The 10,797-nt window shown below is 36.9% G+C and overlaps 1 protein-coding gene across 1 annotated transcript in view; it reads left to right on the top strand.

Moving 5' to 3' along the window:
- Window positions 1–226: 226 nt before the first annotated feature.
- The window catches only part of Hapln1 (hyaluronan and proteoglycan link protein 1), a 61,815-nt gene continuing 51,244 nt past the window's right edge, over window positions 227–10,797 (top strand). The window contains exon 1 of the mRNA XM_048331503.1: window positions 227–329. The gene's annotated coding sequence lies outside the window, so the exon portion shown is untranslated. The remainder of the gene's footprint in view (window positions 330–10,797) is intronic.

Here is a 10,797-nt window from a genome sequence, read left to right as displayed (position 1 = left end):
GTGCATTAGGCTGTAATTAGAGGATCTGGGAGGAGACCTTTCCTAGTGACGCTTTGCTTTTCTTCTGCTCTTGGTGAGAAAGTGCCTCCTTCTCAGGATCAGGACCTCTGCCATCCAGAGCCACAAAGAGACATTCTGCGCCCTCTCTCTCTCACACACAAACACACACAAGGACAAGCTTGCGCGCGCGCACACCCCTCCACCCCCACCCACACATTCACCCAGAGACAAACTTAAGGTGAGGAGCCAGAGCACTAGCTTCACTTCAACTTCAGCTTCCAACTTCAGTGGAACTTGAGAGCATCCAAACTTCTGCATTTCAGGAAAAGGTAAAACTTGCTTAATATATACTTCTTTCCTCTTCCAGCCAACCTTTGGAGTCTTTAAAATTTCAGAGACAAAATACATATATAATGTATGTATGCGTTAAACAGATTCTATGCTTTTCTTCATTTTTCATTGAACATGAGCCATCATATTTTTAAGGTCCATATTGTCAGATAAAATACTGCTTAAAAAACAGACTTGATCTAGAAGTGGAAAGATAATTAACTCTAGATTGTTATTATTATTATTTTTTTGCTTTTGCTAGTGCTACTACAAATCTGGTAGGCTTCACAATTCCATTTGGTGAGTTTCCATTGGAATTTCAACAGGCATTTTTATGGCCCCTGAGATGAAAAAGGGACAGAACAAGCTGAGATGGGAATGACCGCACTAGATTTATGAGTATATAGGTATATACATTTATGAATATATAGGTATCCATGTAAGAGAAAGTTACTTCAGTCATATGTCAATGCATCTTAGACAAATAGTCTTGGAGATATCGCCAATTTTTAAACTTTCTCTAGCTAATTATAAAGTTTAGACCAGGGTGTAGTAATGATGCTAATGGATCATCTTAATATGCTTAAAAAAAAAGAAATTTTAAAGTCCTTAATTCTTAAGATGGCTTTTTAATGTTACTTGAAGACTTATTAATATGTGATTATTCACCAATGAAAACAAACCTGAACTCCTCTGGGATGAATTTTGTGTTGTTTTCTTCAACTGAATTTGACTGCTGGGTTGAAAATAAGATGGCCTGTTATTTGGAAAACAAATTGTGTTATTTTCACTTATCACTGGAAAAATACACAGAGCGCCAGTACATTTGGGAGTTTGGTTGGTGGGAAGTGTTCCTGTGCATGTTCCAGTGTGATGTCATAAAATCAAACATGCTGCTGGCTTCCTGCAAGCTAACAGGTCTTAAGAAATAAAGCCTGTGAATTAATTTCTGATGAATATAATATTTATTCACCACAAATGTGGTTTCTGGTAACCATTTCCATTTGATTATTTCAGTAACTTTATGAACATTTCTGTGACTTCAACATTTTAATGAGATCATAAAATGGGAAATATTTTCTAGCAAAGGTATCCCATACTTCTCTGTAGATAACTTCTTATGTGACATTCCTTAATCTGTATTTAACTTCAGCATCATGTCCATTTCTTCATTTGACTTAAATTTTTTCCTTTCACTCAGTATTATAAAATGTATATCAAAGTACTACTGAGTATTTAAAGTTAATTTATAATCACGCCTGTATATCCATTCTTAAAAGAAAACAACTTAATTGTTCAGGTTAAGTGACCAAATTTGTGGGTGTATTTTTTCTTCATGGTGAGTTTCCCAATATGTTAGAAATACTTTACAAATAGAAAAACTGTGTAAAAAGTAATTTTCCTGGGCTAATTAAAGTGGCAAGAGAAAACCAACAATCTCAAAAGACCAATGGTCTAGGAGCCAGAGGCCACACAGGAGCGTCCAGTGGGCCTGAGCTTTTTCTGAGAAACAAGAACTAAGGGAACATCATGTTCTTACAAAGTGAGCCATTTATTTCCAACACGGTCCTGTCTCTCAGAGGAATGACTGACACTGTAATTTAGAAGTACTGAAGAAACCTTCATAGAGAAGAATCAATTCATTATATCCCTAGTGGTTTCCCTTCATTTTCCTTCCTTTGGGAGCCAGTACCACATCCAGGATAAATACATTCAGGGTATGCAGAAAACGACTTTATGAGTAGATGGTCGGTTGAACAGTCTTGCCTTTTAGCATGTGGAGTGGTGGTATTTTCCTAGCAGTTGAAGAAGTCTTTTGAATCATAAGGTAGAACTGCATTTCATCTTTGTAAAGATGAACAAGACTCATATTCAGAAAATGACTCCTTTCAGAAAGCAATAGTTTCCATTTCCATCCATATATATATATATATATACTTTATTTTCCAGATTATATATAATATAGATATATAATGTATATTATATATGATATATATATATATATAATGTGTGTGTAAGGTTAATGGTATTCTTCCAATTAAAATTTCAACATAATTCAGGAAAATTATAAAAAATTACTTTAGTATTATCATTTTCTGTGGCTCTAAACCCAGTCTTCATTATTTGTAGAGATAGTACTTAATCTATGTCATGTAAATATACTTCGTCTGATATTTAAAGTAACAAAATGTTGGGAGAAGTGGAGACCTGGATATTCTTGGGAACTCAATCAATAGTGTTTAAGGAGGATCAGGGAAAACAGCTGGTTAAACAAATATTAGGTGCAGAGAGGATGGAATAGTATAAATTAATAATGCAACTCTTTATTTACACTATGAATGGGAGGGTCTGTGCCGGTTAAATGCGTGTGGTATGGTCCCTCTTCGCCACCTAGTGGAAAATTCAAAGACAGCTTTCTCTCCAGCCTCTCAAAATTCTGTCCCTCATTTGGCTAACATTTTTTTTTAAACTAAAAGCTGGAGAGTGGGTTTGGTGCTAACATGATAGAAAATAAAATAAGCGGGTGTTATTTAATTCAAAAAATGATCAAGGCCTCACTGAACCGTTTATTAAATTCTCAATGGCTGCATTTTAAAGCAATTTTGTCTTTATTGGTTAATTTTCCAGTAACTTTCTGCCTCCTTGAGGATAGAGTTTAGTAACTGATCTCACTTCTAACACAGAACATGTTTTTTTATAGACATGCAGTGACCTAGTCCAATGAAAGATGAAGAGAGCATGACTTTTGAATTACTGTTTCTCCAATGGAAATGAATTTATGTAAAACTTGTTACCAGGCTTAGTTAAGTAAATAACTGCTAGCTTTAAAGACAAGCACATGAATCCTAGAGTATTTTATTCCGCATTCTTTATATTTTTATTAAGTAGAAAAGACATCTTTAGTGATGTACATTTTATAAAATATTGCTCTTAAACAGTAATGATTACTTGCTGGGAAATTTCATCTACACTTGTTCATATGCAATTTTAAAGATCCCATAGAGTCGACATAATAGAGAATAAATATATAAGTAATTGCTGTTTGAAAGAATCATTCAGGAAGCATGGAAGATTGATACATTTGAGTATTGCAGTTTTGAGTATCTTAAGGAGATACATGAATTATGACTTCAATTGGCTCCTTGCAAGATATATTGGCTATTGGCAACAGTGTTCAGCAAATCAGCACCAATCAAGACAAGTTATAAAATTTAGAATAGTTTTACTATGCCTCCAAAGGGGAAAAATGATGAATTTGTTACTTGTTAAGTACTTCAGTTACAATGTACCAATTGACTTACATATGCCTAATGTTGTGAAAATAAGAAGATCTCCCTTTAGGAGTTTTGTTGTTTTTTTAATTTGGTTCATTTGTCATTTCCTGGTTTGACACTTAGATCTACACAGTAAAAGGAGTGTTGCTTACTAAGTTCTTGTGCAAGAATGCTACTGAATTAGCGCCTATAGAAATCAGAGATGATTATTCATGTATGACAGGTCATATTACCTTAAACCTTATTTCCAGTAAGTCATTATTTACAAGAAAAAATTCTTTTTGATAATTTTGTATGATCATCTTTGTGGTTTAGAATAAGTTACATCCTCATTCCAGTGAGACAGCACATTAACCATTTCCTAAAAATCAGAAGTCCTGAAAGTACAGTAGAGTCATGGATTGAAACTGTGTAAGAACTTTTGGTGATTTCTGACAGCATCATGCCCCTAGATGAGGACAAACTTTATAATTCACAGTTAAGCTCTCTGAAATGGCCTGGCACAACTGTGCTCTTGCTTACATTGTTGGAAATGTGTATGATGGTTTTTCTCACTGATGGAGATATGAGAGGACATTTAGCAAAGATTTATTTCTCAATAGTTGTTTCTCAGGCACTAACTAGGCTAGCTGGCATCTTTAGCTGGGGCTTGTCCCTCCTTTTGTACTCAGAATGTTCTTTCTAAAATAATCAGTGCATCAAAAGGAACGCGAACCTAAAACATGGTAAAGACTTGGAGTATCTGTGGAGTCACAAACAACTAGTAACTAAAACATTCCAGCTTGATAGTTATAATTGTTAAGCTATTTGGTGCATATATCATGCAAAATGATTGGCATCTCTCTTAGCTAAGTAGATAAGACCTTTGTTTCTTAGGTTTTTTTTAGGCCCAGGACTTATCAGGACTAGCTATAAGTCCTGGGCCTTGGACTCAGGGCCTGAGCACTGTCCCTGGCTTCCTTTTGCTCAAGGCTAGCAGAGTGCTAGCCACTTGAGCCACAGTGCCACTTCTGGCCGTTTTCTGTATATGTGGTGCTAGGGAATCGAACCCAGGGCCTCATGTATACAAGGCAAGCTCTCTTGCCACTAGGCCATATCCCCAGCCCCTGTTTCTCAGTTTTGTAGACACAGATAAAATTAAAAAGGCAGCTGGGATGCTTCAGAACTGCTGCCGAGCTAGGGTTCAAATAGTATGTCTACTTGGATGAACAAGAAAAGGAAAAATGCATTTTCCCCAAATGGTTGTCCACTGGTTTAAACTAAAATACAGACTGAGCAAGGATGACTTAGGACTTTCCGTTTGCACCAGACAGGCACCATGCTGAGTTTTGCATAGCAATTCGCTCCTGGAGGTCACAAGCTAGTGGAGAAGACAGATGGGCACACATCATGAATCACTAGTAAAATTTGCCAAGTAGGTGACATTCGTCTTCCTAGACTCCAGAGTCTACTTCCTTCGCACTTACCCATACTTTCCATTCCCTTCTAACACATAAATGGAGGCTGTTGCTCTTCACCCTGCACCAGCTACAGGACCTGATAGTCTCTGGTGTTATTGATTTTTTTTTACTACCCCTAAGTGTGAAAGAGTTTCACTCATGTATTTACATTTCAAGCCTTTTATCTCTTAAAGTAAATGTTTTGTTTTCTGTAAAAGGAATTTGAAACATCCCAAACTTTCCTCTTGCTACACCAAAGGGTGTAATTAAGCCTAATTTTGTTCTCCATGGTCTTCAGTCTCTTGGTTGTCCTAAGGCCTTATGTGAGGACACAAGGATTTCTTCATGGCCTGTTTCTAGGACCTCAAAGAACTTTAGGTGCTTTTAACCTCTGTGGTTCCATTTGCTAAGCCTGATCAACCTGTTCTTAAAACTTCCCTTATAGTTTAGCCAGATGTCTCCCTCATTTACCCTCAAGAGTAGCCAAAGCGACTTCCTATTCTTATAGTCTGGTTGACTGAGTCAAACTTTTATCCCTTATCTTATCAGTTCATCAACAAGCTTCTACTGTGGCCTCTGGGTAAGAAAGTATTCATAGGTACTGTTTTGGAATCAAATGCTACTCTAAGTAATCCTGAATGGAGGGAAGGAGAAAAGTGAAGGCATCTATTTGGTCCAAGAGCTCCTTAAAGGCCTGGAGCTAGAGGAAGATAAGGTTGTTCTCAGGAGAAACACAGTAACAAGCCACCCTGCTGAACATTTGAGTGAAAGCTAAGTCATTTAAAACAGTCAGGTCCTTCAGTTGCAATTGTTTTTTTTTGACATTGATGTGTTGTTCATACATGTTAGAAAACTACTAGGAAAAAAAAGTGAAAATCTATTTTGCCTTTCTAAAAGTAAAACTAAGTAGAGTCCTTTGGTTAAATTGCTTTTGGTTGCAGGTTTAATATGTGGTAAAATTATAGTCATGATTTATTTGGTGTCACAAAATAATTTATGCAATTTTTTTCCTTACTGTACTCCATGGAATATATCACCATAGTGTAATGTTTTGGCAAGATATGGTTGAAGTTCATACACAAAGGATACTCACCACTTTGTAAGTTCCTAGGCCTGATGATCTTTATTTCAGGAGATGGTTTCCTTCACTTTCTTTCCCATAGTTTTATTCACTGAACTGAGACTTATGAATGCTTGCCATTCCATAGGTGATCAAGCAAATTCGCTGTTGTTTCTGTCAGCCCAGCCCAGTCCTGACCCTGGGCCCTGGAGCTTTCCTGGCCCCTTTCCTATTTCTTGGCTATGTCTTGCTACCCATCAATGTCAAATCCATGAATTCACCTTAGATCTTAATGTAGATTTTATATAACTACCTATAGTCTTAGGTTAAAATGTAAATAAAATTCATTGACACTTTCAGCAAACTTCTAAATTTTAAAAATGCAAAGGATTGAGAAGGGAGTTCAGAGGCAGAGTGCTTTTGTAGCCTGTATGAGGCCCTGGTCCTACCCCTGAAACTGCATAGGCATAGACAGAAAGACAGAAACAGGCAAGAGGAAGAAAGGAATGAAGGGAGGAAGAGAAGGCAAGAGGGAGGGGAAGAAAAAAGGGAAGGAAGAAAGGAAGAAAGAAAGGAAGGAAGGAAGAAAGAAAGAAAGAAAGGAAGGAAGGAAGGAAGGAAGGAAGGAAGGAAGGAAGGAAGGAAGGAAGGAAGGAAGGAAGGAAGAAAGGAAGAAAGAAAGAAAGAAAGAAAGAAAGAAAGAAAGAAAGAAAGAAAGAAAGAAAGAAAGAAAGAAAGAGAAGGGAGGGAGGGAGGGAGGGGAGGAAGAGAGAGGAGGAGGGAACAGAGGAAGGGAAGCAGGAACAAAAGAGAAAGGAAGGGAAAGAAAAGGAAGGAAAAGGGAGAGGAGGAGAGAAGAGAGAAGAAAGGAGGGAAGTAAAGAAGGAAGGAGGGAAGGAAGAAAAGAAGGAAGAGAATGAGGGAGGGAGGAAAAAAGAGAAAAAGGAAAATCTGAGCTGCATTCAGGAAAACAGTCCAATGGCCTTTGCCACAGCATGAGCAATACGCAATGAGGGCCTACCAGTTGATTGGGAGACAGTCTGGATGGCGTGAATGCTTTAAGGGCAGGTTGATCACATGCTATTGATTAACATGGGGGATAAAGGAAAAATAAAAATTTCTCAGAGAAAATGGTACATCTAATTTACTACTCATGTTTTGAATGAGTATGTCTTAAGCACAAGCTCAAGGCAGAAGTTGAGGCTGGAAACAAACTTGTAATACCTTCCATTGAAAGGTTAATTGAAAATTGTTGGGAGGTGGGGAAGAAATCATGTCTGAGAACAAAAAGGGGAGAAAGAGTTGACCAAAACCTGAAACCCAGGAGACAACAGATAAGAATGAGGTTTACCATCATATATGCGTTGTTTGGGCCTCCATTTTATAAGCTATAAGTGCTCGCTGAGTTAGATAACAGCAATGCTTATTTAATCCCTTCCATCTCCCAGTCATAGTCCTCTGCACGGAAGAGATGCCAGACATGTTTGTTGAATTAAATGAGATTAAAATGGCATTTCTGAGCCTTGTTGCCCTAATGACAGATTTCTATAATAATAACCCTGAGTAAGGACCCCCCAGATGTCTGAATTGTAGTTATTTATTCAATTTTGTCCAATACTGAGTTAACTTTAAATATATGTTGCTCATTGTTGTTGTGTAAAAATCAGTCACCAATACACATGTGGCATGGGGGGTAATTCACTCTGGTATTTGATAAACCATGGTGATGTTGTTTAGTTTAACATATGAATGAGGTAGCCATAGAATACAGCCTAGTTCCTTTTCCCTGCAGCTCTTCCCTTGCTTCCTTGATCTTCAGGCCTTCTACATTGGATCCTTAGGTCACATTGAAATATATACTGTTGTGATATTCTTAGCAACTTATATTTTCTCTCCTAGTTCTCTCACAACTCATATAATTGTCAGACAATATCTACGGAGTAATTTAGTTGTTTTGATATAGGTATGCCTCCATATTGCATGAGTCATACTTACATTAAGCAAATTTTTCTGCTTCAATTGTTGTTGTTCTGGTCCTAGAGCTGGAACTCTAGGCTTGGATGCTGTCCCTGAGCTCCTTTTTGCTCAAGGAAAACACTCTACCACTTTAGCCACAATGCCAGATTTTTCTGTGATTAACTGGAGATAATAATAGTCTCATGAACTTTCCTGCCTGGGCTGGATTCAAGCTGTGATCCTCAGAGCTCAGTGTCCTGAGTAGCTAGTATGAGCCACTGGTGCCCAGCTCTTACTCAATTTTAACTGGAAGTTCAGCCTTTATTTTATTGGTGTATCTGTAACTCTATGTCCTATTGATATAGTTAAACATGAGATTTCTCCTTGAGACTTCTGACACTTTTCTTCTAAATACCAATGAATAAAGCTATTAAATTTACTTAGTTCTTGGCATTTTATTGGAGGTGCTGTGGTTGGAACACACAGTCTTACCCATGCTGAGCAAGTTCTTTGCCACTGAGCCTTATCTCCATCCCTACTAAACTTATTTTTCTAGTGAAATAAGAAAATTTCAAAATATTCCCATGTTTAGTAACACGTATCTCTAATCCTAGTACTGGTGAGTTTGAGGCAAGAAAATCACAAGTTGGAGGTCAGCCTGGACTATGTAAATCTTTGTGCACAAAACAAAAAGCAAAGACAAAGGAGAAAAAGAAAAGAAAGATGACCTAAATGGGATTAACTAGCAGCATACTAATATAGTTACAAATTTACTGAACATTCATAACTATAGTATTATTCTAAGAATACCACAATTGTATGTTTATGATTTTATTCATGTCAGCAATTATTAAAGCAATAATTAAAATTTATTATTTTTAAATGAACAGAAGTGTGTATGTGTTTGTGTGTGTAAAACAAACTCATTGCAGAATATCTAGAAAGCCTTTTCCCTTGATAGTTGTTATATTGTAGTTTTGCTGCCACCTTGTGGCAGATGGAGCCATTACCCACTATAGCAATTCATTAACATCCAGATTGTCCATTTGGCCAATATTGAACTTATCCTTTATATGATTAACACATTCCACTTACTTTAGTACCAAGAAAATAATGTCAAAGATGTAATGAAAATATTTTGTTTGTCTTCCAGTTGGTATCTCATTATTGAGAAAATCATTAAATTGTGCCATTTAGTGCTATGTGTTTATTTTAAATGCATAAATTTGGAGTGTCTTCATGTATATTCAATTTATTATACAGACCTTACCGAGAACTTTGTAAATGCCATGATTCTTAGATTGAACTGAATATTTTCCTTTGACCAAATTTGGTTTTTGTCATCTCTATGTCGAGAAGGTTATCTTTGAGAATGAAACGAGTGCCTTACTAATTAAGCCAGTCAACAAAGTTTAAACAAAAACAGACACAAGAAAAGAGTTCATGTATAAAGAATTTTAATATCTCATAATCCTGGTCACTTAAAGTGGAAAATTTGGATCATTGTAAACTTTGATTACTATACCAAGGAGCTGACCTGGGGTCTCCATTCTTACTTTCTACTTACCCATCCCCTTTCCATTCCATGTTGTTTTCTCCCTTGTCAAGCTCTCGCTGACACTGTGTTCTTTTCCTACTGTCTTCAGGGCAATAGGTAGTGATAAATCACCATTTGTTCTATGTCACCCCCAAATTCTGGGAATTTCTAGGAAAAATTTAAAACACACCACATGAAGTGTCAGCTATAGAATTCTGTTCAATTAACTGCCTCATTAATGCTATGAGATAGGTCTACCACTTGCCTTTAAAATTTGTAGCTTCTCATATTTCCATTAGCAGATGTCCCAACCTTCCTTATTCACACTGAAGTTGGAAGCCATAACAAGCAACATTCACATCACCCTGACACCCAAACTAGCCCTGGTCTGTACCTTCTTTTCTTCTGACAAAATAGTGATTTTTAAATCTCTTGCTTCTGTTTTAATATATACATAATTTCATTATTATTGTTATTAAGGAATTGTACAGAAGTGTTAACTATCTCACAATTAAGATAATGCATGCCTTTCTGTTTTGGACAATGTCACCTCTTCCTTCATTGTCCCTCAGTTTCCCCCTCCTGTCCCTGTCCCCAAGTTGCATAGTTCATTTTCACATAGTGTCTACTGATTGCCATGATTGCATTTGTTCAACCATCCCCCCTCCCTTTCTGCCCATCCCCTTTGACTCCCTGAGAAACAGAAAAAGAAAAGGAAACACACAACGTACACACAACAACAATTACATAAATTAGGCTATAGATGTTGGCACAATGACACTTCAGAAAGAAAAATAGCGATTGGGGTAGAAACAATCTTTTAGAATTAATGGCTTAGAAATAAAAACAAATCAGAAATTCGAGTGCTTATAATGCCTCAGTGAGATAAACACCAAAATGACAAAACAAAAAATAGCAACAATAAAACAACAAAATGTACTCTAGGGGGTATAACACCACAGAGCTGCTCATCAAATGAGAGAGAGAGAGACAGAGACAGAGACAGACAGACAGAGACAGAGAGACAGAGAGAGAGACAGAGACAGAGAGACGGAGAATGCAACCATCCTGGGGGGGGGGGTGCAAAATAAAAACTCTAGCAGAACAAAAAGTAGCAAAACTCAATAATTGGAAATTTGGCTTTTCTTTCCACTGTAGGAAATATGAAAAATCATCAAGTTGGCTTATGTCGTAGTAGCT

This window comes from Perognathus longimembris, chromosome 22 (assembly GCF_023159225.1).
Source record: "Perognathus longimembris pacificus isolate PPM17 chromosome 22, ASM2315922v1, whole genome shotgun sequence".
In the NCBI taxonomy this organism is placed as follows: Eukaryota; Metazoa; Chordata; class Mammalia; order Rodentia; family Heteromyidae; genus Perognathus; species Perognathus longimembris.
This window is presented reverse-complemented; position numbering and strand designations above follow the sequence as displayed.